Genomic DNA, 27708 nt, shown 5'->3' with positions numbered 1-27708 from the left:
CATGCTTGTCATATCCCACTGTTACATAATTCTCGCATAATTTATAGCACAGAGAATAAGTAGAAACATCATTTAATCCATGATAAACATAATAATGATAATAACTACATTAGCATGCTTACTTAATACCTCTTAAACATGATTTAGACTACAAACCATTTACAGAAAAATTGCTACAAATAAGGTTAAGTAATTTAAATCCTCCACCTCCAAAACAGTACTAAACTATATAGGAACTTTATACTACTTTAAGCTATAAACCCCAAGTGGTTCAACAACGCTCCAAAAATCCATCAAAAATGGGAGGAGCCGCCTCCCCCACATGGGGAGCCACCTCCCCCTTGAGTGGAGCCGGCTCCACACCATGTGAAGCCGTCTCCACACACCCTAGAGCCGGCTCCACCCTTGTGGGGAGCCGTCTCTTCTCACATGAACCCACACTGCTTCTTTCTTTCACCCGTTTCAGCTCCAACGACCTCCATTCCTTCCGTCCTCCAATGTTAAGGTTCCTACTGGTTATTACTAAATCCCAGTGTGTTCCAAAGATTTTAAAAATCATTATTCATTAACCAACATCAATCAACACAAAAATTATGTAAGAAAGAATTAAAACAAGCAATTACCGATTCATGAACATATACTGTTCTAAATAAATCAACCATGCGAACCAGATTAATGTTAATGCTTCCCAGTGTGTTACAGACTAATTCAACTCTTATTACATCAGTTTACATGAATTACTTCAGGAGTTTTGCAAGAAAGAATTTAAAACGACCAATACATAGCTTGTAAACACAACCAATTTTTTTAGCATTCAAACATGCTATCCAGTTTAATTTTAATCTTTATTTAGTCCTGGAGTTGCATTAGACATGCAAAGAACACGATCCAAAGGAAGAGAGTTAGGATTAGAACTTGCTTGTGAGATTTCGGTTCAAAATCCCAGCGTCGTCTTCCTAAGTTTTTCGGGGATTCCTACTGTAATCCTCCTCTGTTCTCTCTCTGCCTCCACAGTCGTGAATAGGGTTCTAAAACCCTAAGCAACCTTAATACTTATTTTTATAGGTTTAAGGAAACACTAATTCTAATTAATAACACGATACAGAAACCTAAACTAAATAACAACTAGTCGGCTAACCGTGAAACATATCAAACCCTAAACTGACTTACTCGGCCCATAAAACAAAAGCCTAACTTGTAATTATGTGTGCGACCAATTAACAAAGCCACGTTAAATAATTAAAACATTTAAATTCAATTAAAACAATGAATCATGTAATGTAATTTAAATACACAATTAAACAGTTAAATCACCAATTAAATAAAAAAAATTAAATAATTATTAAATACAAATAAACAGTTAAATCAAATCAAATAATAAAACAATTAAATAATTAAGCAAATACGCAATTAATCACACAAAATCAAATAAAATAATAAATAAAATATCGAGACTATCCTTTTAAAATTAGGGGTATTACAAAAGATGAATTATTAATACTATCATGTATATTTAAAATTAAAATGAGTTTGTCAACCACATAGTATAATAAATTTCAATAGTATAGGAATTCATTATCACTATTGGTAAACAATCCTTTTTAATTAATGTAGGTCCCTCAATTTCGTAGCATAATATATCACACAGTTAATACGTCAATAACTTATCCTGATGGAGGAGTTCATTATTATTATTGTTAAGATTCATTTGCTATTAGGCGAGCACTTTTATTAAAATAATATGTGGGTCCTTTAACCACTGCACATGAAAAATTGGATAACTAATACGCCAATAATTTATTCGGTTGGCGAAGTTTATTATTACTATTGGCCTGCAAATCCCATCATTTCCATATCTCTTAAGACAATGCCTTGTCTATATATATATATAATGATTCTCGATTATGTTTAGCCTTTCTAAAATCACCTAGTGTAGACTACTCTGTTGGGGAGCTAACACTATTTGATAAGGATAAAAATAATAGGCAACTCAAAGTCAAATGAAAAATGAGATAAGGGTAAGGATAAATCTCCAAAATCTCTATGGAATCATAAAAAATCTCTCTTACGATTACCATATGTAAGGATAGTTACCATCTCCTCTGACGGTTACCATATGTAACAACAGTTACCATCTTCTATAAGAAGGTAAATAATTGACTTGAAAGGGATGGGATAATGAATATATTAAGTCTTACTATTATTTCAGAGCTCCATTGACTAACTTGAACATCGGAGAGCTCTTGGCAAGCACCACACCGGTGTTGTCAAGGTTCATTACTTTTCTTGTCTTGCAGGAATCGCCACCCACTCCGGAGCATGTAAATTCTTGCATCAACAGTTGGCGCCGTCTGTGGGAATGATGTACTAATTCCAAAAAAATTATGGTTGACACCGAATATAGGGTTCCCCACACCATAATGAGTGTACAAGAAAACTCCAACAAGACACTCATTCAGTCAAACCACAGAAATTGATTGAGTACTCTCAAGGTATCAACTATCAAGTTATATTGCTCTTTATTATGCTTTACACTTAAACTATCTATATGATTGTTGATTTTACGAATTACTAGAAACAAAGTTTGGAGTTTTCAGGAATGATTTATGAATTTTGTTTTGATCCTCTCTCCATCTACATATCTCATTAAATTACAAAGAAAAAAATCTAGCCCTAAATTGAGAGATCTTTACAACACAATTTGAAATCAGTAACTATATAGGAAATATGTGATTTCCTGTTTTATAACATAATTGAAAGCAGTTTAGAGATGTTGAGATTCTTAGTTGTACAAATATATATATATATATATATATATATATATATATGATAACAAAAAAAAAATTCACCAGCAAAATTGTTGAAGTACATCATTTTCCTCTTTATATCAGGCATATAGCCCCAATTACATGTGCCTTATCTTTGTCTTCAACTTCATCAGTCATTCCCATCTCGGGTAGTTCAAATTCAACATACCCACATATCTATTAAATTCATGAGGGTTCCCCTTTGAATAAGCCATTTAAGATTCTAAGATGCTTCAAGTTGAAAAAAAAAAAAAAAAAAAAAAAAATTGACCAACCAGGTCAGACTTGAGCGGTCTTAAAATCCATGCAACTCAGACCCATATAAAGAATCTAATTAAAAATCGTTCTCCGATACTACTAGTTGATTCCTATAAAACTCTCAAACTCAATATTGAGTTGTTTGAATCTTTAGGACTTTCTGGTTTTTCTGCCACTAAACTTGTAAAAGTGCTCAAAAATCATGCAGTCTGCTTGAAACTGATACACTTGTAGTTGTTGAACTTTTCAAAACTTATGGTTTTAGTGAAGAGAAAATTCCAAGCTTAACCATAACGCGTCATACTTTTTATGTGATCAAAAGATCCAAGATTGGAATATTTCAAATCTTTGGACTGTTCAGATGCAAAAATCCAATTCTTTTTTTATATAGCTTGGAGAAGAGGATTGCTCCAACGTGTTCAGTTTTGCAATTTTTAAGGCTGAAAAATATGTTCGAGGGAGATATGAGTTCAATTTAAGCACTCAAAATGTTTTAAAAAAAAAAATGTTTCACAGGGAAATTTGTAAGCAAATATTAGGATGTAATTCCTGAATTCGTTGAGGCACATTGAGGTACGTTAAGGCAGAATACAATTTCAACTTAACTATTATGTTGTACAACAAGTCCATAGTAATTAACCATTGGGAGCTTATATGGTTGTTGTATGGGTTAGCAGCAGGGGCAATGCAAAATACATAAATTCTGGAGGAACGACATCAATTGACCAAGTATATTTTGGATAGTTCAATTTGTTTCCTCCTAATCATTTTTTTAATTTTCTGAAATACTGATTCCATTTTTTGCTCACTCACGAGTTGTAATTTTGCTCATGTTCCATGCTTTCACTGCATAGCACATTGTACAGAGCTATTATACATTGAAATTTGAGGAAAGTGGTTGCTTTTTACTAATGGTTGGCATCCTCTAAAGCTGATTCAACTCCACCTGGAAATCTTCTAGGTTTGATTATTTGAGTTTATCAACTAATCAAAAAATTATTTGACTTCTTAAGAGAGAGTGATGTGATTGTAATCTACCTCCTTATTAAAGGCGCGAACTGAATGAAACTCATAATCGTCGTTCCCCGTATTAAAAGGAGTTGAAATAAAAGTGCCCCATACTATAATGGCCCGAGCTGAATGAAGCTCGTAATTGTCGTCCTCCGTATTAAAAAGGGTAGAAATCAGCTTGTAAAATATACTTCCCTTTTTCAAGGGCGAGCTGAGTGAAGCTCGTAAAATATAAACACCTATTTTGTGAGTCTGCATCAATTTTCCAACATCATAGTCCACTCATGTCAATATATCCTGTGCAAGTATCCACAAGAATTTAAAAAACTAGAAAATAAAAAGATAATAATGCGTAAAAGTACTGAGGTAATAATTTTATATATATATATATATATTTTCTGGAGAACTGGTAATTATGAAAAAGAGCTAAACCAAAACCTCCCACCCCACCCCTACAAATGCCGTTGTCACCATGCCGAAATATGAAGTTGAATAAAAAAGGTCAGCTTTACTATGCAAGGTTTTAGGAGGCAACGACTAGAGACAAACATAGAATCTGGCATATATCATGCTTGTCAGGCCAAGCTTTTAGCACTAAACGAAACAATGACCCCAAAGATATACTCAAACCAATCTAGAGGAAGTCTGGTTCAGAAAGAATTCTGCATATGTTCCAAAGAGGTTACTCAAATTTGCACTATCATGATATTGAATGAGTTCAAAAGTTCAGGTCATGCCTAGGTCCATATGAGCTCTAAAGGGACATGAATCTTGTTTTGGTTCTCTTCCAGTACATATTTATATACTGCAATTGCTAGAACAATGACAATTTGCTTGCAACATAAACCCAAACAGAATGGATACATGTCCCGTAGCTTAGGAAGTTTATTTTTGGCACAATCTACTACGTTGTTGAGAACTTTTTTCCCCTGGTAAATAACATTGCTGAGAAGTGTATCAAATAAATTAAAAGTTATAACCCATGCAAACCAGAATTACTGTGTGTGCATGAGTGGCTCATGTAAGAGAAACAGAGAGAAGTTCATGGATCTGGCTTTCTTCTGATTTACCTAAGTTCAATGTTTCCCTCTGGTTACGGTGCAAGTTTCAAGAACATCAAAGGTTTAGCACTTCTTTGGAGAATCCATTGATCATCTGGAATAAAAAAATGAAAGATAAAGAAGTTAATAGAGTATTTCATTATTTCGTCTTGTTTGGTTGTGATGGAAAACTAGAAGAAAATAAAGTATGAAGGGCAAAAAAATAACCAAATAAATAAATAGGCTTCTATAACTTATAAGAATAGTAAGGATAAGAAGACAATTTATCATACAGAGCAATAGGGAAATCTAAGGGGCCTATATTTTTGTATCTTATGTGGTTTTATTACATGAACCTATGCAAAGCATACAATTAGGAAAGAGTCAATACATGAAGATGGTCTATCAACTTAAAAGATTTTGATAGAAGAAAATAAATTTAAAACCTATATTTTTTTAAGTTGAAGAATCATTATAATCGCCAAGAAAAAGAAAATTGAAAATAAGAAGAAAAATATGGACAAAACAAAAACAGGTAGCAACTTCCAAAGATATTCATTATTGAACCCAAACAGAACGTGATGTTTTGGCAATATTGAAAGGAGTTTAATGCCAATTCAGTTACACATTTTCCATTTCCACAAGTGAAAAACATGATGATTTGGTCTACTAACTTTATAAAGAAAAGCCAAACTGCATTTCCTTGGTAGAAGTAACAAAATAAATGATACCATCAACAAAGACTATGACAGAAAAGAATATATGAATTACTATTAAAAGTTTCTTCTCCACTGCTGATTTTCATGCATTCATTGTTAAATATCCATAATCTAGGCACTGAGCTATTAGAAACAGCATTGATCCCCACCAAACCTGTTCAAAGACACGGGATAGTCCCTTTTAGTTTTCAAATTAAGGGTGAACATGTCAGAAGCTCAGAGTATTTTGATCAAATATTGTATTGAAAATCGGACTTAACTGAATATCAAATTTTCCCTCTGGTAAGAGTGCAAGTTTGAAGAAAATTGGATGTTTAGCAGTTCTTTGGGGAATCAATTGAAAATCTGAAATGAAAAGGAAAAGATAAAGAAGTTAATAAGGTATTTCATTATTTTTGTCTTGTTTGGTTGTAATGGAAAACTGTGAGGAAAAAAAAAAACAAAAAAAAGGACTTTTTATAGTTTATAAGGAAACAATTTTCCATCTTTTATTTTATTTTATTTTTGGGTAAGAAAAAGAAAACAATTTACCATACTAGCAATACCTAAACAGTACAAGAACTAAAAAGAAGCATAATAAGTACAATTAGAAAGAAAAAAAAGCTAGGTCTTGGACCTGGATGCCAGAATTTCTTCCAGGTGCTCCAAGAAACTAACAGCTGACAGTGCAAGGAAAGTAAGGAGGGGAGGGGGAATTTAATAGATTGAAGAAAGTAACAACTTTGGCTATAGATGTTGTACTACTACAGTGTTTAGAACAAAGTACATACCTGAGTGGAAGGAAAATGAGGGGGGTTCTCCTGCAAGAATAGAAACCAGAGGAATCCAAGTTTATGATGGTTTCTTCCTCAGCAAGCTATATTTGGCGGATTCGGAAAATCTTGGGCCAACCTTTCCCTTTGTCCCATTGGCAATGTCGTTTCAGCAATGGACATTTGCGTATTTGCAGGTAAGAGAGGGAGTTGGGCAGCCCCTCTTCCGGCAAGGACTAGAGCTTAGGGAAGCATTCGATGTACAGATTTGCAAGAGAGGTAAGGTGTTGTAGGCTTTTGTGGTTCAGTGATTTCAGATTTGAAAGGTACCATTGTTAGAAATAGTGGCCTAGATACACACAATATCTATTTCATCTTATTTCTCCTATAAAATTGGCTAGAGTACATGAATATATAGGCCTTAAGAATATATGTGTAACAATTATATTTAAGTGCCCAATTACTCACACTAACATAACCTTTAGGCTTAACTCCCACTAACATGGTATTTAGTTCGTATAACTCCCATGCCTCTTGATTTTCTGTAACCTTCAACATCACACTAACTTTCATACACTAATTCCCATTAAAACCATTTACTACCACTGACACAAATTGGACTGAAATTCAATTGTATTGAAATCACAATGAAATTACACTAATATATACACTTCAGAGGATCTAAATTAGGAAACTCTAAAACTAGGAAACTATCTAATTCTAGAGATATTGACCAAAAAACTGATTCCCTAAAATAAGGGATTACAATGACTAAAACATTACAAAATCTCCTAGCTAATTACAGCTATACACACGCGATTTCCTTATTTATAGAACCGAATTTTCCACACTCCCCCTCAAGCTGGTGAATGGATATCATCCATTCCAAGCTTGCTTGCTAGTCTCTGAAAAACTGTCCCAGACAATCCTTTGGTGAGTATGTCTGCAAGTTGATCGCTAGTGGAAACGAATGGAGTGCAAATTAGGCCACTGTCAAGTTTCTCCTTTATAAAGTGCCTGTCAACCTCAATGTGCTTTGTACGGTCGTGTTGCACTGGATTATGTGCAATATTAATGGCTGACTTATTGTCACAATAAAGCTTCATTGGACCTTCCCACTTGACTCTTAGATTTTCTAAGACAATTTTCAGCCATAATAATTTGTAAATCCTAAGTGCCATTGCCTTAAACTCGGCTTCTGCACTGGATCTTGCCACAACTTTCTATTTTTTACTCCTCCAAGTCACAAGGTTGCCTCCTAGAAAAGTGCAATAACCCGAGGTAGATCTCCTGTCAATTACAGACCCTGCATAATTTGCATCAGTGTAGGCTTCAAGAGTTAGCTCCTCCCCCTTCTTAAATAGAATTCCTTTGCCCGGTGTACCTTTCAAGTACTGTAGGATTCGATACACAGCCCTAAGATGTTACTCTTTGGGATTGTGCATGAATTGACTTACAACACTAACTGCATAGGCTATGTCTGGGTTAGTGCGTGACAAGTAGATAAGCCTTCCCACAAGTCTCTGATAGGAGCCTTTATCTACTACCGTGTCTTCCAGAGCATCTCCAAGCCTGTGGTTGAACTCTATAGGCGTCTCTGCTGGTCTGCAACCTAACTTGCCTGTTTCCATCAACAAATCTATTACATATTTTTGCTGAGATATGAAAATTCCTTCCGGAGAATGTGCTACCTCAATACCAAGAAAATACTTTAGTTTGCCGAGCTCTTTGATTTCGAATTCTTTCACTAAACACTTCTTTAAATTCTCTATTCCTTCCAAATCATCATGTGTCACTATAATGTCGTCTACATAGACTAACAATACAGTCACTCCCCCTGAAGCCGAGTGCTTTACAAACAAGGTGTGATCCCCTTGGCTCTGTTTGTATCCCATATCGAGTATTACCTTGGCAAACCTTCCAAACCAAGCTCTTGGAGACTGTTTTAATCCGTAAAACGCCTTTCTTAACCTGCATACCACCTCTCCTGTATTCGAACCAAACCCCGGTTGAACTTCCATATAAACCTCCTCCTTGAGATCACCATGTAAAAAGGCATTTTTGAAATTGAATTGATGTAATTTCCAGCCCAGATTAGCAGCCAATGACAACAACAATCCAACGGTGTTCATCTTCGCAACAAGAGCAAATGTCTCAAGATAATCTATTCCATACGTTTGGGTATAGCCTTTAGCAACCAACCTTGCTTTATACCTCTCCAACGAACCATCTGACTTTTATTTCACTATGAATACCCATCTACATCCCACCGGTTTCTTCCCTCTCGGCAATTTCACCCAAGTCCCATGTCTTGTTCTTCCCAAGTGCTTCAATTTTCACCTTCATGGCATTCTTCCAATTCTTATTACCTAATGCCTCGGATATAGTTTTGGGAATGGAAATTGTGTTTAGGCGTGTGAGAAAGGCTTTATGGTTATGGGACAGATTCTTTGTATAACATGAATAAGTACAGAGGGTGTTTGGTGCATGCTCTAGTTTTCTTTCTAATAGCAATGGGAATATCATAATCACTTTGATCAAGAACTTCAGTGACACCATATTCATTAGAAATAGGTTCAGTAATTACCTCGCTAAGTCCAAGAGTAGGGGTTGATTTGGGTGATTGACCTGCACAGATTGAGTGATTGGTGCCCTTCTTCTTGAAAAAACCAGCAATGGACGATTAAAGTCTTGAATTTGCTTTCCCTTTATCATCTCTTGTGACTTGGGTGTATGAGGCTCGGTTTCAGGTTGTATGGATTCGGACTGAATGTTTGGCTCGGGTTGGACTAGCTCAGGTTAATCAACAGGAATGGATTGAGTGTTAACAGGAACGGACTAAGTGTTTGGCTGGACAACAGAGACAGGAACCGAGGAGGAGGACAATGGAAAATCAAAAAGAAAAAGATCCTTGTCCTTATCTTCCGTGAATGAGATTTCCCCCTGAAGATAAGGACGAGTAAAGTAATGATCTTCTTCGACAAAAGTGACATCAGCTGACACATAGAATTTTCTTGTAGGAGGATGATAGCATTTGTACCCCTTTTGAGTGGAAGAATAGCCAATAAAGACGCATTTGACAGCCCATGGATCAAGTTTTCCCCTGTTTTGAGAATGCACATTGACAAAAGCAACACAACCGAATATTTTGGGAACTAGACTACTTGAAGCATTGAAATTAGGAAAGAATTTTGTTAGAATTTGCATAGGACTTTTAAAATCAAGAACCTTTGTAGGCAATCTGTTTATCATATGAGCAGCAGTTAAAACCGCTTCCCCCCAATATTGCTTAGGAACATTTTTTTGAAACAAGAATGCTCTTGTAGTAGCTAAAATGTGACCATTCTTTCATTCAGCCACACCATTTTGTAGGGGTGTGTTAACACAAGAAGATTCATGTATTATGCCCTTTTTCTCGGAAATATGGTGAGAGAAACTGATTAAAATAGTCTTTAGCATTGTCAAAACGAAATCTTTTTATTTCAGTACCAAATTGTGTTTTGACCATGTTGTAAAAAACAGGAAAGACAGAGCTCATATCACATTTATTTTTCATAAGAAAGATCCAAGACACACAAGTGCAATCATCAATGAAAGAAACGAACCACCAAGCCCCAGAAATGTTAGGAACAGTGGACGGTCCCCATATGTCACTATGACTAAGAGTAAATGGAACAGATGTTCTTTTATCGCTTATTGGAAAAGAAGCACGTTTGTGCTTTGCAAGTTCATAGACATCACAGTGAAATTTTTCAACATCTAATCCTTTGAACAATAAAGGAAACATAATTTTAAGGACTCTAAATGACGGGTGACCAAGACAGAGGTGTTGAAGCCAAATCTTATCTTTATTGGATTTAAAAGACCCTGAAAGAAATGATAATGGTGAGGAATTCGCAACACTAACTTAACCACTGGGTTCTTCAAGCATCCTCCTCGTGCCCTATTCCTGAAATACACAACGAGAGGGATAAAACACCACACTGCAATTAGAATCTTTAGTGAGCTTGTGGATTGACAAAAGGTTGGTAAATAATTTTGGTACACGGAGAACATTTCTAAGTGTGAAGATTTTGCTTATAAAACATCTCCCTGACCAGCCAATGTTGTGACAGAACCATCGGCTATTGTCATCTTCCTATTGCTAGGACAAGGTGTACATGAGATAAATTTTTGTGAGGAGTGGGTCATGTGATCTGTAGCTCTTTAGTCAATGACCCAGGAGCTTGTGGTGGATATATCTGAGACTTTAAAAGCATGAGCAGAGGAAGATATACCTGAGAACGCCAAAGTGCAAGTACTTGTTGTAGATGGTTTCTCCAAAGATCCCAACAGATTCTTCAATTTCTCAATTTCCTCTCTATTGAACTCAATAGATGATTCTTGAGATTTACCTTCTCCAGCCTGTTGTATATTTGCTATATACACCTGCCCTATCCCTTTGGCTGTCCACCTTTTGCCGTCCAATTTTTGTTTGCTATCTTCGGTTTGCCGTAGAGTTTCCAGCATTTGTCCCTAGTATGGTGGGACTTTTTGCAATATGTGCACCATAGGGAATCCTTATTAACTGGCCTTGTAAAATCTGCCCGCTTGTTGTCTTCATTAGATGGCTGCTCCGGGCCAAAGTTCCTCACATTTGTAGCTTTTGTAACCAAAGCTGAACTGTCCATTGGGTTATTCTCAATCATAACTCCTCTTCTTCCTTCCTCAGCACGAACAATTGCAATTGTTTCATTAAGTGATGGCAGATCTTCCTTTCAGAGTATTTGGACTCTTACTACATCAAATTCAATGTTCAGTTCTGCAAGAAAATCATAAACTCGGTCTTTTTCAACAAACCTCTTAAGGATGGCTGCATCCTCGCTACATTTCATTTGAATACACTGGTAATTATCCATCTCTTGCCATAAGCTCTGCAACAGATTGGAGTACTCTGTGATTGATTGACTTCCTTGCTTGGTGGATGAAATGTTGGTCTTGATTTTATAGATTTGTGTAGCATCCCGGATTTTAGAGTAAGTTTGCTTCACAGCCTCCCATATTTCTTTGGCTATGTTAAGAAACATACATGTATCACTGATTTATGGCAACATAAAGTTCCATAACCAGGACATCACCATAGAGTCTTGTTCATCCCAAGTATCAAATTTGGGATCGCCTTTGTTAGGCCCAGTACCAAGTAAGTGACTCAATTTGCCCCTTCCCTTCAAGAACGTGCGAACCAGTTGAGACCATTTTAGATAGTTCGTCTCGTTCAACCTGTACGCTACCTGGACGTTCTGCAATTCCCTTGTTGGAGTCGAGTTGCTGCCTTCAGTCAAAGGGACCTCCAAGGTAGTCGTGGTGTTGCTGTTGTCGGTTGTTTCTGACATAGTCTTTTGGTAAAAGGGTTACGGTCTTGAGGGGTGATAGTGTGGGGTTGGAGATTGATAATAATCAGTCTAGCGATATAAGAGTTCGCAAGACCAGAAATACAATTCCCAGAATTGAGCCTACGGCTCTGATACCATGACACAAATTGGGCTGAAATTCAATTGCATTGAAATCACAATGAAATTACACTGATATATACACTTCAGAGGATCTAAATTAGGAAACTCTAAAACTAGGCAACTATTTAATCCTATAGAGAAATTGACCAAAAAATTGATTCCCTAAAATCGGGGATTACAATGACTAAAACTTTACAAAATCTCTTAGCTAATTACAGCTATACACATATGGATTCCTTATTTATAGAATTGAATTTTCCACAACCGCTAACATGAAATCCACACATACACTGTATGCCAAATACTTGAAAATACTAAATAACAAAATCAAGTTTATTTTCCAATACCCCCCTTTAAACTTGATTTTGTAACTTTGGAAAAAATCTTCTTATTGATCTTGAGGGCTTCATCAAAAGTTCATTAGTTGGTCTTGAATTCCACCTCTTTCAACTGCAACAATTTTCTTAGCCATTTCCATTGATGTGTAAGGCTTGTGAAACTTCTTCAAACGAATAATGCCTTCTCATGATCATATATCATCCTCTTTATACAAATACACCCATCTTTTTTTTGTTCTTGAATTTTTTATGCCTCTTAAACTTCACACGTGCTTCTACTTTAGAGTCAAAAAATAACTCCATATTCACTCAACCTGTGTCAATTACAAAATTCTTCAAACCATTTTGCAAAAATCTATTCGAGAAATTCTCATCACCTTAAGCTTCAATCCCACACTTAATTGGAACAATTTTCTTCAAGAGAAGTTTACCATTCTCCACAAAATAAGCACTATTTGATGAATATGTAGATATAATAATTTCATCAAATAAGTGAGATATAAATTCTTTTAAGGTGGAATTTGTAACCATACCTGAAGGTGTTAACTCACCAACTTCATCAACTTTTTGCTCTTCTTTAGCAATTTCTTCTTCTTTAATTTCTCTTTCCATTTCATTCTCCTCCACTTTTTCAATCTCTTCTTCAACACCTTTCCTTACCTTTTCTTCATTCACCATTTCAAGTTGTTCTCCAAATTCTTCGACTTCATTTACATTGTAAGCCTCTTCAGTCTCCACAAATTTGTCCTCAAGACTTTCATAATCAGCTTTCATAAACTCATCATCCTCAAAGCATTGCACCCAATACTTTATGGGTAGTGATTCACCTCTCTAATTGGAAACGATGGTCTCGAACATCTTCTAAACACAACTTGGAGTTTTGGACTCTCCAAAATACTCCCAAATTTCTTGATGTATTGCCTTTTGCAACATTACCAATGCCTTCTCTTCTTTCTTCACACGAAACTTGTTGGACATGCCATTCTTTGGCTCTTCTCCAACATCTCACAAATCACATGCTTTGAGGTATGAAGTCATCTGACTACCCCAATTTGTAATGGTTTGCATTGCTGAGGAAGCTAATGATATAAAATCAGAAATTACTGACACCTGATGAGCAAATTGTTCCATATCATCCAATACCAAAATAACTTCATATGCATCCTCAAATCTCTCCCCAAATCCCAGAGGTGGCATAGTCAAAATATTTATGTAGGCTTCCAAACCATCTGAACCTCGCTTATGCAGCGGATAATCCTATGACATCCAGAAAGAAGAAATACAAGGAATTATTAAGAATTTAATCACATCTCAGCATACAGTCTTACAAAATTGCATCCCTAATCAATCCAAAGCTCACAAGGAATTGTCGGGCAAAGGAAAATAGAAGAAGTCCAATCACAAAGATTTTCGGTATATGTGTCCTGCAACTTGGAAAATGTGGGAGGGCCCTGAACCAGTAATGATGTGCCACATGTCCAGGTAACATTATAATACACATCTAAGATTCAATCACTCAAACAAAACATGTTACAAAGCAAAATGTAACACAATTTTCAATCAACTAAATGCACACTTACAGCTGATGAGCATGCCCTCAAGGTAAAAGAGCTCTTTGCAGAATCCACAAAAAATGAAGACCTAGATGCACCACAATGAGCAGATTCCATCTGAGCATTCCCACTTACAACAGAATCTGTTTGACCTGGACATTGACAAATCAGTTTACTAAGAGGTCATTAAGGAAAGAAAAAAGAATTCCTAGTTTCATCCATTCTCAAAATAAAAGAAGTTTAATACCAACTGCAGATGGTTGATATTGAAAGACAGCCCTCTCTTAGCGTCTTCTGAGACTCCAAAGAAGTTGAACCATAAACTTGATCTTCTAGAAGGCGACATAGAATAGCGGCCAGAGTGAAGATACATCCATGCTCTGGGATGTTTCTGAAACTTCAGAAACAGCATGAAGAATTTGTTCCTTGGAGTACCCTATACTTACAAACTACAAACACTAGATTTGAATTAGATGGTAAGAAGGAAAAAATAAATAAATAAACAGACAATTCTTAATTAAAAGGCTAATATGTTGCAAGACATTATAGCATAGCGATAGAAGTGTAGGCATGATAATAGTTGCTAAAGGCACAATTAGGCCCAAAAAATACCAAGGACCATTAAGGCTTAGCAATGACACCTTATTGTATGACAAGTTAGTCCCTGAACATATACAGCCCGTTAATTCTTAGCCACACAGTTTTGAATTCCAAGCTCAGTGGAAGCACATCTTCATGTTTTAATAATTCATCGCCATTTTCTTTTTTATATATAGGACCATTAGTTAACATTTCTAAATTGTAGATCTTCTGAGACACATAATGATATTTAATCATATCAAATATTTGACATTCGGAATTCAGTAATTGACAGGCTTATGGTTAACTGAATAAATTACATGTCTAGAGCCTAATTATGAATATTATGATAATATAGTTATGTGTATTTAAAATATATATCATTGTAGCCCTTAATTATTGCATATTTGAGTGATATTTAGTTTAGCATATGCAAATTGACTAATAGTATGGCATATTTTAAATTTGTTTAAACTGTAAGTGCATTAATATTCAATTGACCATGCATTCAACATACTTCACTCAGATCCACATGCTTTGCACCTAAAATCTACCAGACCTTTGCAGTTGACACCCTAATTTGTCTCTTCAGAAGAAGCCGAATTAAGGGATCAACGCTACCTAGATGACAAGATGAAGAAGGAGAAGAAAATAACGCGATAATAATAAGGATAAATTTGAATAGAAGAATATTCTGGTATGGTAATTTTCATTTTTCACTTAAAACAACAAAAGAAAAATGAAAGGCAGTATCTGAGCACTAATCCTAATCAGCAAGTGTCAGAACACGGGTTTAATCCTGAGAGTAGCCACTTTGTGAAATCAATGTCAATCCAATATGTCCCTAACAGCATCTCCTCCCCCCCCCCCCCCAAATTAACAAGGATCACACTACATAATGATCCTTTGGTATAACAAAATAGAGAAAATAATTTATCTCATGTGGGGAGAGAGAGTGACTGATTGGAAGTAACAGCTACAACAGATTACATGAAACATCTACGCACACATTATATGTAGTGGAAGAGTGAGTGTCACATTAACTAGATAATCCTGAGTCAATTTCAGAAGTGATTGTAACCAAGCATGTAGTAATGCATCTGATACTCCCTTGCCATCAATACACCTACTTCAATTCAACTTCTAAAGGTCCGCATGAAATGGGTTCAGCTTCAACTTAACTTATATTTGATCCACTTGCAAAGTCAAAGATAGTCTCCCCAGCATTATTTCTATACCCAAATCCATCTCCACCATGCATCATCTCACACCCGATTGGGTTCAGCTTAAGAAATCCTAGAAAACATTTTATGTTTTTTTTTGTCAGAATAAGATACAAGAGATCGTCCAAAGAGAACTAAAAAACGGAAGAGCCTTGAGAAATATTCAAGAAATTTATGGCACCATGAGCTATTTCTAGAATTCAAATATAACACATAGCATTACTTATAAAACTCTGTTCCAGTACTTCCGAAGGAACTTGTTGCGACAACTAGGTAAATTATTGGTATAAAACTTTTAACTAAATTAAAAATTTCTTTATAACCATTTGAATTTATTGGTGCAGAAAGTTTCATTACCAAAAGGAATAGCTATAACAACGGCAACCAGCGAATGCTATCCAAACAAAAGTATTTCGGTTAGGATTAACATCTACTACAATTTTTTCAATCCTATTGGCTTACAGGTATTAGGCCTTCCCTCTCTGTTTAATATTTTGAGTTTGAGCCTGATTGTGTATCTATTAAAAAAAGGCTTTTCGTGAATTTCTAACCAACTTCACCCAAGACAGAACAAATGTTTATAATACAAGAAAAAAGTAAGGAAAAGTAATAAACTGGGAAATAGTAAATGGGGATATCACACAATAAAAAATGATGCAACCAATTACTAGCATTCAAAAGAATATACATCCACTAGAAGTAATAAATTAAGAAATAGAAGTTTCAGAAATTACTATAGCAATGAAGACATAAAAGTGGCAAGTAATTCTCATCTTGCACATAACATCACAATACTTGGAAAGCAGAAAACTATCGATGATGTTGTCCACCATCTACTCTAAAAGCTTAAGCTATTGGAGAGGGTGTAACTTTAATATTTAAATCCTCTAAAAAAATGATACGTATAACCCAAAACATTGTATACCCTATCAAATGATTCAGGCAGCACGTCAATTGATATTTTCTGCCCAATCAAACCACCAGATGGAAGGGTCATTTTTTTGCCGAATCTGCGCAAGCAGACCAGAGCTCAAGAGACATTCATGTGCTGCTTCCTGTCCTTCTTGAGTCCGCATGTACCTGTATAATATCAGAGTTCATGCACAGAATTGTATCTGCGTAATTGAGCTAAGTTCCTTCGATCAAAAAGATACTAACACTAAATTATTGATTGGTAAAAGTACATAACAAGCCAACCTGGTAGTAAATCAGAACATATAATGACAATGATTCGTTGGACAACAAAATGTAAAAAACGAATTGCACAAACATAACCAAATTCAGCTTCTGACAGAAGTTGTAGCTAAATAAGTATGGTAAAGGTGCAAAATCATATGTTCAACCACCTAAATAGATAAATAATTCGCAATCTAAAGATGCCTCAAACTATTCAAATTAATTTCAAAGATAAGGCCTGAAGTAGTGGTGAAACTGGAGGTGAAAGCAGCTGCAGTTGCAGTACTGAATGATTGTGGTGGTGGGGGCATCAGCAATGCTGATTGAAGTAGTGGGTTAAATTCAACAACCATGGATTACCAATAGAGGGGGTTGTGAAAATGCTAGCATAAGTAACTACTGAAGTATTGGCAGTGCCACAGCAGCTAGGTGGTAGAATTGGAGACAACAATGGTGGTCATGTGGAGGCTGATAAAAGGCTAATGATGGAAGTAGAGTGAAAGAGGCAGCACTGAAGACGGTAGTCTCGAGTATGGAGATAAAGGTGACCTCTGTAACTGCGGTAATAATAGTGATCGAGGTAATGGTGGTGGAGTTTATAATATAACCATGAGCACCAATAGTGGTGGGAGCAATGTAAACGCAAAAGCAATATCAATGGTTCAACGGTAGTGATTGGGGTGGGGTGGGGTCTCAACATAACTCTGCCCCTATAAGCATGCATATTTCAAAGGTTTTATTTTTAATAATGAGTCTAGTAAATTGTTTTCCATGATTTTAATTCAATATAATATTTTTACCCCAAGGATAAAAAAACAACCTACAAAATTTGTGGAATTCATCATCCAAGTAAGAAACTAAGAACTAGGACCTATAAACTGAACGCAGTATTTTTCTGGGAATACATTGATCAACAATAATTGCAATTCCATATTCCAAAATAAGTACATCCTCTATATAGGTAGAAGTGAAATGCAAGTCAATGTCCTGAAACAAATCATCATTTCCATTCAGTGTATAGCCGTTTATCGCATGCTTTTACTTCTTACTACTTTTTTGGATTAACTTTAAAGCCAAAGCATCAAGACACAGGTATTAAGCTTAAACAAACAATGAAGAATAGAACCAAAAAGGGAAAATTACCATCAAGCAAATATGAATAAATTAAATTCCACAGAGACATAAAAGGGGATAATGAGTAGAAATGACGAGCATACTTCGCCGGACAACTTAACAACCAATCCTTTAGTGATCAATGTGTTCATGCAGCTCCACCCTCTATACCAGTCTCTTGGTGAGTTTCCAAAATGTTCCGGTTTTCCGTTGCCCTTTTCTGTCCTGAAAAGCATTTGAGGGTAAAATAAAGTAAAGAAAATATTTAAGAATAATAATCTCACCATCCAAAACCATTCAATAAAATCAACAAACAAGTCAATGGTGCATTTCATGGCTACTTCCATGGAACCAGAGGCTTAAGACAAGGCGACCCGCTATCCCCTTCACTCTTTGTTCTATCAATGGAAGTGCTTTCCTGCATCATCAAGAAATATGTCACACAAAACACATCCTTCAAGTACCACTGGAGATGTAAAGATGTTGGCATTACTAACCTGTCATTTGCTGATGATCTATTGCTCCTATGCCATGGAGACATTGCCTCAGTATCCACCCTTAAGTCTGCACTTGATCTCTTCTCAGACTTCTCTGGACTGAATATCAATCCCTTGAAAAGCTCAGTCTTCTTCTCAGGATGGACTACTCAAATGAGATCAAAATGTCCACATTTCTAGGAGTTGACATTGGAACATTACTAATCAAGTAGCTCGGAGTCCCTCTCATTTCCACTGGGCTAGAGGCAGCTGACTGCAATGTTTTGTTGGATAAGATAACTTCAAGAGTTAATCACTGGGCATCTAAAAGTCTATCCTATGCAGGTAGGTTGGTGCTTATCAAGTCAGTACTCATTTCTACACAGTTGTACTGGTCAGATCTTTATTCTACCAATGAAAGTGATTAAGGATATCAATGCCTTGCTGAGAAGATTCCTTTGGACTGGGCCTGACCTTAAAAAAACCACTACAACAATTATGGTCTCTAACAGCAATTTTATTTGCTGTTTGAAGTAAAAAAAAAAAAGGTGCTGCCGTAGCTACTTGGCAGCATTTATAGGCAGCATTTGTATTTGCTGTCATAACCTGTGTCGCTATAGGCATGGTAGCAATTGTATCTGCTGCCATATATGAAAAATATATGGCAGCAAATATAAATGCTTCGAAAAATGACACTCTTTTTTAAAAATGTTCTAACAATATATATAAATGAAGCAAATTTAAGGAAAATTCAAGTTCTTATAATCAAGGTCAATCCATTCATTAACCAAATTTACTAATCAAATAAACCCAATTCACAACAAAGTCAAGTTAAAAAAAAGGAATTACAATGCATTTATTAGCGTAACTACGTCTCAATAACAAGGAATATAAAAGAATTTTTAATGTCTCATCAAATCGTAAAAAAAAATAAAAAATAAAAAATAAATAAAAGAAGAAGAAGAGACTCCATATGTATCCTCCAAGTATCATCCTTCTCTACGAGCAACCTGTACAAGCAACAATTATGCATCAAATAAGTCCCAAATAGAAGAAAAGAAGGAGGAAACAATCAAAACACAAAAGTAACAGAATGAGCCAATAGGTGTCCCGCTGCAACAAATTCTGAGATCCAACAGTTATATACAGTAATTAAAAAAGAAAATGCTGCAAGTATCTAATGACATCATCCATGCTTGCATATCTCCAACCCATGACAGTCAAAGCACCCACACTCAACTTCTCTATCACCATCTTCTCACCGCGATTACTACTTCTTAACCCTAACTTCATTTCTGCCATAAGCTTAGTAACTGCGGTCACACCAGAAAGACATGATTGCACCCATGGAATGCCCACCAAGAACCACCCTTCCGTCCCCTTAAAGCATCCCTTCCCCTTATACACATCTATCACCGTAAATACTCCTTCAAAACCCTTCCAAAACCACATTCTATGTGAACTTCGAGTCATCCTCCAACACCTCAAACACCACCATATGATCTTACACAAAAATTACAATATTTAGATCTTAGCCAAAAAGATGCAGTTCTTAAAAATATTTACTCTTTTAATCAACCATTTTATCCACAAATTGCTTTTGTTTGCCTTTATCATCTTTAACTGAAAGAAACAGCCTTGGAAAAAGGTCCAGTGTTACAGAAAATCACCAACTGATCATTAGCGCAATAAAAGCAACACTAGTGGCTCAAGAAAAAGAAGCATGAGAGCAGAGAATGACATTTAAAAAAATTTAAAAAACTTCCCAAATTCTTAAAGCACACCAAGAGCCTAGAAGAGACAACTAGACAACTTTATACTCTTAATACTTGTTCATTTTATCATGAATATAGGATTTACAAACTAAATTATCAAATGCACTCATTAATGAAATACATTTTAAAATTATTGAAGAGTGTAAGATACTAACTGAATGTCCCAAGATAAAGGTCCTTGTTTCCTCCTACGCGGCCCATCTGAGCTTGCCATCTTCCATGCTGATGATGCCTATATATATATTCAGCGGTTATAAATGATCTAATAGAAAATGATTTTTAATAGAAACTTGTCACTCCTCGGTATATCGAAGCCCCCCTAGAAAAACCACTACCTTTCCTAGAAAATGAAAAAAGGGGAAAATGTTAACATTAGTCTTATAAATTTTTTAAGCATAGTCACAATTGTAGAAGGATTTGTCAACAGTTTTACCTTCTCGAGTGAGCAACAAATTCTTGACGGCTTGTGTTCTGCATTTCCTCGAGTTCTTGCTGGTAATTTTTCAGCTGTTCAAAGCAGCATAAACATTATGTTTTAGTCGATCTGAGAAGCATCAACAGACTAATAGAGCACGAAGGCCTGTGGCCTAGTGGGATTGAATCAAATCGAATCATACCGAGAAGTTAATTTGGATTGAAGGTCCCCAATACTTAAGAGCAGCAAGATTATAGGCTCTTGCAGGTTTCTATTCCATATCATAGATTCATAACCTTTCTGAAATCCATATGTTAGAGTGATTAATTAAGTGAACACATGAACATGGTCATTCATACATAATTCATAAATGTTGGTTATTGAAACTGAAGAAATTACGTCATTTGATAGGAATAGAGTCCTGAACAAGTATGAGCATAACAATTAAGAATTAGCAAGCAACAGTCAAATAAAACAAGCCACTCCAAAAGCAATACTTCCAAATAAGATAGTGTAAAAATCTATTTTTATTGACTAACCTTGGCTTCCTTTCTTCTTGCAACTATAGTCCCATATATGAGCTTCATATCTACCAGTCCATCTATGTCTGAGGGAGGTATAAACATACACCATCTATGAGACCAAGGAAGTAAAATAAAAAAATAAATATAAAAAGGGGGTTATAGAATTAGGCATGAACTAACCTTTTAACACCTCTACACTGTGATGTTCTTTGCCCAAACGTGTCAATGGACTTCCTATGAATAAGTTGCTTTTGAGCCACTTTTGAAGACCCTCTTTTCTTTGTTTCCATGGCCATACATTCAGCTCCAGGAGGTGAGACCTGCCTTGAAGTTGTGACACAACTTGACTGAGAGCCAGGGCTCATTGACAAGCTCAGAGAACGTAAATCCCCACAAGACATTGTTGCACCAACAGAGCCAGGGCTCATTGGCTAGTAATTAAAGGAACAATTTTGGAAAACAAGCAGCAATTGATCTGTTTTCATTTTATCAAACCAATAACATTAACAATATTAATATCTTACACAACATGGAAACAAAAAGGTGCATGATTTTACACCACAATCAAACCCATCATGGAAACAAAAATCACATTATATGTCAAAACCAAACAAATTATGAATTGTTAATTTGAATTTTAGAATAAAAAAGCAAATCAGAAATAACATGGAAAATGAAATAAAAAAAGAAAATGATTAAATCACATTTATGACAAATTATGTATCAAAAGTTGCCTTGATGGCTAACGATTTGACCCAAACATTAAATTTGATTTAGAACTTGATAAAGGTATCATTATCACCAATGTAGCCTAATAATTCAAGCTGATGTGGAATTAATCCTGGCACAGTACAGAAAAATACACATTTTTCAGAGGTTCATTCAATGATTTAATGAAAATAAATAATGCTAGAGAAAAAACTAGTAAGAAAGTAGACAACTGACATTTAACACAAGCACAAAAAGTCTCAGCAATAAACAAGATCGAATTCATCATAATTTTGCAAATGTAAACAAGTTCTAAAACCATTTTCAGACTCTTAGAAAGCTAGGGTTTCATACAATAATAACATCAATCTCCAATTAAAGATGAATTCTGACAAAAATGAAGCGAATCTGATAGAATTTACCTGTGAGTGGACGAACATGAATATAATGCTGATCGTTGGCAATTTTGGACGAATTGGACATCGATTTAGCTCCAAAATCAAATAGAACAGACTGATTAACGAACTCAGCTTGGTTTGGTTTCGATTTCTCTGTGAAATGTAAATGAAGCTGTTGAGGAGAGTTTTTCCTGCTCAGATTGTGTGAGAGAATGTCACTCCTAGGGCTCAGTTTTGATTTCTCCCCTAAATGTAAATGAAGATTTAATTGAAAATCTTCGTAACGGAGAGAAGAAACTCTGCTCGTGAGAGAATCTCATTCCTAGGATTTCAGTTTGATTTTGGTACTGAGGGAGTGAGGTGAGAAGAGACCGAGCGAATTTCGTTTCACTTGCCCAAAAAAAATAGTGAGGAGCGAAATGAAAAAATAAAAAATAAAGAAAGAATGTGCACGGCAATCACGTGCTCACTTATTAGAAATTGTTAAATGGCAGCATTTAATAAATGCTGCTAAACTTTTGTCATTATAGGTATATTTTGTTGTAGTGAACTGGCGCAAGGCTCCTGGACCTCAGTTTGCAAACCCAAATCTGAGGGATTCCCTTTAATGTTTTAGCTTTGGATGCAAATGAACCATGTTGTGTCAAGGATTAGCTTGTTGAGCTCTGTTCAGTTAAATTAAAGGTGTTGAAAATCAAGTTTGTCCTAACCACGACAGTTCAAGCTCAGTTTATTAGCAGCTCATGGGCTCTCTAGCTGATTATGTAATTCTTCTTTGTCATTGTTGTTGTCATTTTTGTCAATGTTATTATTAATATTATTATTATTTTTTTATTTTTTTCTTTTGCTTCCTTGGGGACTCTGGTCAATTGGCTATAAGCATGTACTGATTATGAGTATTGAATCCATAATTATACATGAAAGTTTAACATAATTCTACATTTTATCTGTAACTGTTGTTGTGGTGGTGGTTACTATTATATATACATGTGTGTATATTGTTGTAGTTGGTTTCATATTAGCCTCTTTTTTGATGAAAGAGTATATTACAGTTTTGTGTTTGACAAATTATACAGGTAGGTTCTCAAGGAATTATTGCGTTTGATTTTTTTTTTTTTTTTTTGTAAAAAAGTTAAGGTTAACAAACAATGTAAATTGTTCATTGTTCTTAAAATCAGTTCTGACATTTGAACAAACAATTTTACCATTATCACAAAAAAACAACATAAGAAATACCAAAAGTGCCTAAACAGACCACCACCATCATCATCATTATATACCAAAACAAATTCATTGCATACAAATCGATTGATATAACAAAGCATGAACATAGAAAAATACAACCTAGGTACATGAAGAAGTTGTTGGCATCTTGAAACGGCAAAGTGGACAAGAGTGGGATGTGTTAAGCCACTTTGTAATGCAATCTCCATGAAAGACGTGAGAGCAGGGCATGCGAGTGATGGACTGTTCATCCGAGAACTCTTCCAGACAAATGGTGCAAGAGCGATAGAATGTGGTCTTCTCCAAGGCGTCGATGGATGATTGAGTTGCGGGTACCAGCTTCAACGCGACATAGTCGTCCTGTATAGCCCGATCCATTGACCCATTGGTAGCCCGATCCAGGGCCGCTCGTAGAAACTGAATCAGTGGCAAATCATCATGAATATTGGATTCAACCTCGTCTATCTCCATAGGATCATCATCAGAGCTTCCACGGAAGGACGGCCATGTCTTGATTACTACGTTAAGTATAGCTATGGGTGTGGCGGTCTCGGGAATATGACTTCTTTCCCGGTGCATGCGGCGCGAGAAAGCGAGGATGTCATCGCACATCCGGTCATCCACGGTGACTCCCTTGCGGAACACGTAGTGATTGAAGAATCTGCGTGACAAGTCGTCAAATTCTAGCAAAGAAGCCGGCACAGGGTACCAATAGGTGTTGGTAGAGCGATTGACTTCCACCATACCACTGTTGTATGTATAATTATGTACAGTTACATTCAAGGAAATCATATCAGATGGTGCGAATGGCAATAGCAATCCATCACAGAGACCGCGCTGTGTGTACCATTCTTGACTCCTTCGATATACCATCTTCAATCAATACACACACAAATTGCACAAAATTTACTACTAGCAAGAGAATCGATCGTTCTGGAAAGGGATTGGTGAGTTCTGGAAAGGAATTAGGGTTCAGAACTCTTTTATAAAAGGGGCGGTGGTAGGGAGAAAACAATCGTGAAGAATACGCAATTACGCAATTGAATCTTCAATAATCAACAAAACTTATTACTAGCAAGAGAAATCGGTGAGTTCTGGAATGGGATTAGGGTTTAGAACTCTTTTATAAAAGGGGCGGTGGTAGGGAGAAAACACTCGTCAAGAATACGCAATTGAGTCTTCAATAATCAACACACACTCAAAAACAAATTGCACAAAACTTTTTACTAGCCAGAGAAATCGGTGAGTTCTGGAGAGAGATTAGGGTTCCGAACTCTTTTATAAAAGGGGCGGTGGTTGTGGGGATAAAACCTAGCTGCTCCTGAGTAATAAGCAATTCTTTTAAACAAACTAACGGCTATATAATAACCGGATAGCTCGTGAAGAATACGCAATTCTTTTAAACAATTTTTAAAATATTTAATATTTAGGAAGAATTCTTTTCTATTATGACAAATATGGCCGCCCTTCTTTTTCTATTATGACAAGGAAAATAGTATTATTTTTTAAAGATCCACTGTTCGATTTGGACAGATTTGAAAAAAAAATTTAGTCAAATTAATTTTAATAATTTCAAAAAATTTAAAACCAAACCGAACAATTTGACAAGAAAAATGATAATTCTTCTTTTCATATTATGACAAAGAAAACACTACTATTTCTGATGACAAGGGCAAGAACGGGGCTACTAGGGGATCATCCTTTACAAAATACGCCCAATACATTGAAAAGGGCGGAGCAAAATGTGGTCAGTAGATTTGAAATTAGATTAGGATTTTTTTCTTTTTAATGGGCTTTTAACTTGGATCTTTAAAGTGAATATGTGTTATTTCTAGTTGGAGTCTTAATTTTGACAATAGTAATGTTTTTACATGGGCTTATGTGTTATATTATTAGGTAAAGTGCAAATTACCCCTACTATATACAAAATGTGCAATTATTCTTCCGGTATTCAAAACACCCTCTACATTTTGTCAATTTGAGCAAATAAGAATAATTCTTTAATTTGAAGACTGAAATACCTAAAATTCTCTTAAAAAGAAAGAAATAAATATAATAATAAAAATTAATGACAAAAATTTTAAAAAATAAATAAATAAAAATAAGGCATTTTTATAAAAACCCCAGATTTTATTTATTTATATTTTTAGTTTTTATTTTTACTCTTAGAAAAAAAATACCTAAAATAACCTTAAGGGTATTTTAGAATTTTAGAAAAATTTTGGTCAAAATTATAGACCAGGGAGAATTTGCATAAATTTTTACAATACAGGGAATATGAACTTTTTTTTATAGTAGGTATATTGTTCCAATAACTAACTTGTTTACGTTGGACCAAAATTCTTTCCGTTAGGTTGTACTAAAAACTTGTAAGAGGAGGTTCACAAGCCTAACCACCTTTTGGATTGTTGTAAGCTCATGAGTCATGTGCATAAGCATTGAGTTTGGTATTTCATTCAAGTGCATGTGAAACCTCATCATCCTCCTCGGCACATTATCCTAGTGATTGATGTTAGAGTTATGTTTCAAATTAATTAGCTATAAATTTAAAGGAGTTGAAAATCAAATTTGTCCTAACCACGACAGTTCAACCTCAGTTTATTAGCAGCTCATGGGCTCTCTAACTGATTATGTAATTCCTCTTTGTCATTGTCATTATTATTATATATTTCTTTTTCTTTTGCTTCCTTGGGACTTTGGTCAATTGGCTACAAGCATGTCCTCGTTATGAGCATCGAATCCATAATTATACATGGAAGTTTAACATAATTCTACATTGAATCTATAACTATTGTTCTTGTGGTGGTTACTATTTTATATATCTATACTATTATTAAATGTGTAAAGTGTTTCAGTATTTTAGTATTTATTTATTAATTGATATAAATTCTATAAAACTCAATATTATTTAATAAAATTTAAATTAATTCAACTTAACAAAATATAAAAAGAGTTTAATTCAAATTACAAAGTCCCACATTGGTTTTAAGTAAAAAGGATTACATGAAAACCTCTTATAAAAGTATAGAGCTAAAGAAATAATAATCACACCTTCTCAACCTTTTGGCTAAGATCAAGTGTGGTGCTAAATTTTTTTGGGTCGGCCTTTTGGCTAACCTTTCTTGGTCTTTTGGCTAAGATCAAGTTCAGTATTTCAGTATTTATTTATTAATTAATATAAATTCTATAATACTCAAAATTATCTAATAAAATTAAAATTAATTCAAATTAACAAAATATATAAAAAAAGTTTAATTCAAATTATAAAGTCCCACATTGGTTTTAAGTAAAAATGATTGCATGAAAGCCTCTTATAAAATTATAGAATTAAAGAAATAATAATTACACCTTCTCGGCCTTTTAGCTAAGATCAAGTGTAATACTAATTTTTTTTAAGTCGGCCTTTTGGCTAACCTTTCTTGGTCTTTTGGCTAAGATTGTTTCAGTATTTATTTATTAATTGATATAAATTCTATAAAACTCAAAATTACATAATAAAATTCAAATTAATTCAAATTAAAAAAATATGAAAAGAGTTTAATTCACAATAAAGAGCTCTCATTAATTGTTATATCCCACAATATATAGAATAGTATTTCAATATTTAAATTACCTAATAAAATTAAAATTAACAAAATATAAAAAGAGTTTAATTCAAATTACAAAGTCTCACATTGGTTTTAAGTAAAAAGGATTACATGAAAGTCTCTTATAAAACTATAGAGCTAAAGAAATAATAATCACACCTTCTCGGCCTTTTGGCTAAGATCAAGTGTAGTACTAAATTTTTTTTTGTCGGCCTTTTGGCTAACTTTTCTTGGTCTTTTGGCTAAGATCAAGTATAGTACTATTTTTTCGGCCTTTGTGCAAAGAGTTTCAGTATTTATTTATTAATTGATATAAAATCTACATAATAAAATTTAAATTAATCTATTTATCTATTTATTATTATGAATTTTTTAATAAAAAAAATCTAATTAGACAAACATTATTAATATAAAAAATATTTATTAATTGATATATAAAATAAAATAATTTTCATAAAACTTTACCACAAATTAGCTTTTATTATGAGTTTCTTAATAAAATTAAATCTAATTAGACAAGGATATATTTAAAGGAAATAA

General features: G+C 34.8%; 2 long non-coding RNA genes and 1 pseudogene across 2 annotated transcripts; 1 reads left to right on the top strand and 2 right to left on the bottom strand.

Moving 5' to 3' along the window:
• Positions 1-6106: 6106 nt before the first annotated feature.
• On the bottom strand, positions 6107-15097 carry LOC132300065 (uncharacterized). The gene is made up of 3 exons (XR_009480259.1): positions 14218-15097; positions 13998-14122; positions 6107-6180 (listed from the first exon to the last, which is right to left on the bottom strand). It is a non-coding gene; the product is annotated as an uncharacterized LOC132300065 (long non-coding RNA).
• Positions 15098-15425: 328 nt separating this feature from the next.
• LOC132300064 (uncharacterized) lies at positions 15426-21425 on the bottom strand. The gene is made up of 7 exons (XR_009480258.1): positions 21267-21425; positions 20930-21027; positions 20746-20819; positions 20468-20652; positions 18559-19547; positions 18166-18479; positions 15426-16852 (listed from the first exon to the last, which is right to left on the bottom strand). It is a non-coding gene; the product is annotated as an uncharacterized LOC132300064 (long non-coding RNA).
• Positions 21426-27323: 5898 nt separating this feature from the next.
• On the top strand, positions 27324-27434 carry LOC132301818 (U2 spliceosomal RNA; annotated as a pseudogene).
• The last annotated feature ends 274 nt before the right edge of the window (positions 27435-27708 follow it).

Source organism: Cornus florida, unplaced genomic scaffold, assembly GCF_030987335.1.
Source record: "Cornus florida cultivar Cherokee Brave unplaced genomic scaffold, ASM3098733v1 CherokeeBrave_3.0.0_Hap2_Chr03, whole genome shotgun sequence".
In the NCBI taxonomy this organism is placed as follows: domain Eukaryota; kingdom Viridiplantae; phylum Streptophyta; class Magnoliopsida; order Cornales; family Cornaceae; genus Cornus; species Cornus florida.
The sequence above is the reverse complement of the archived record's forward strand: the minus strand, read 5'-3'. Positions and strand labels throughout refer to the sequence as shown.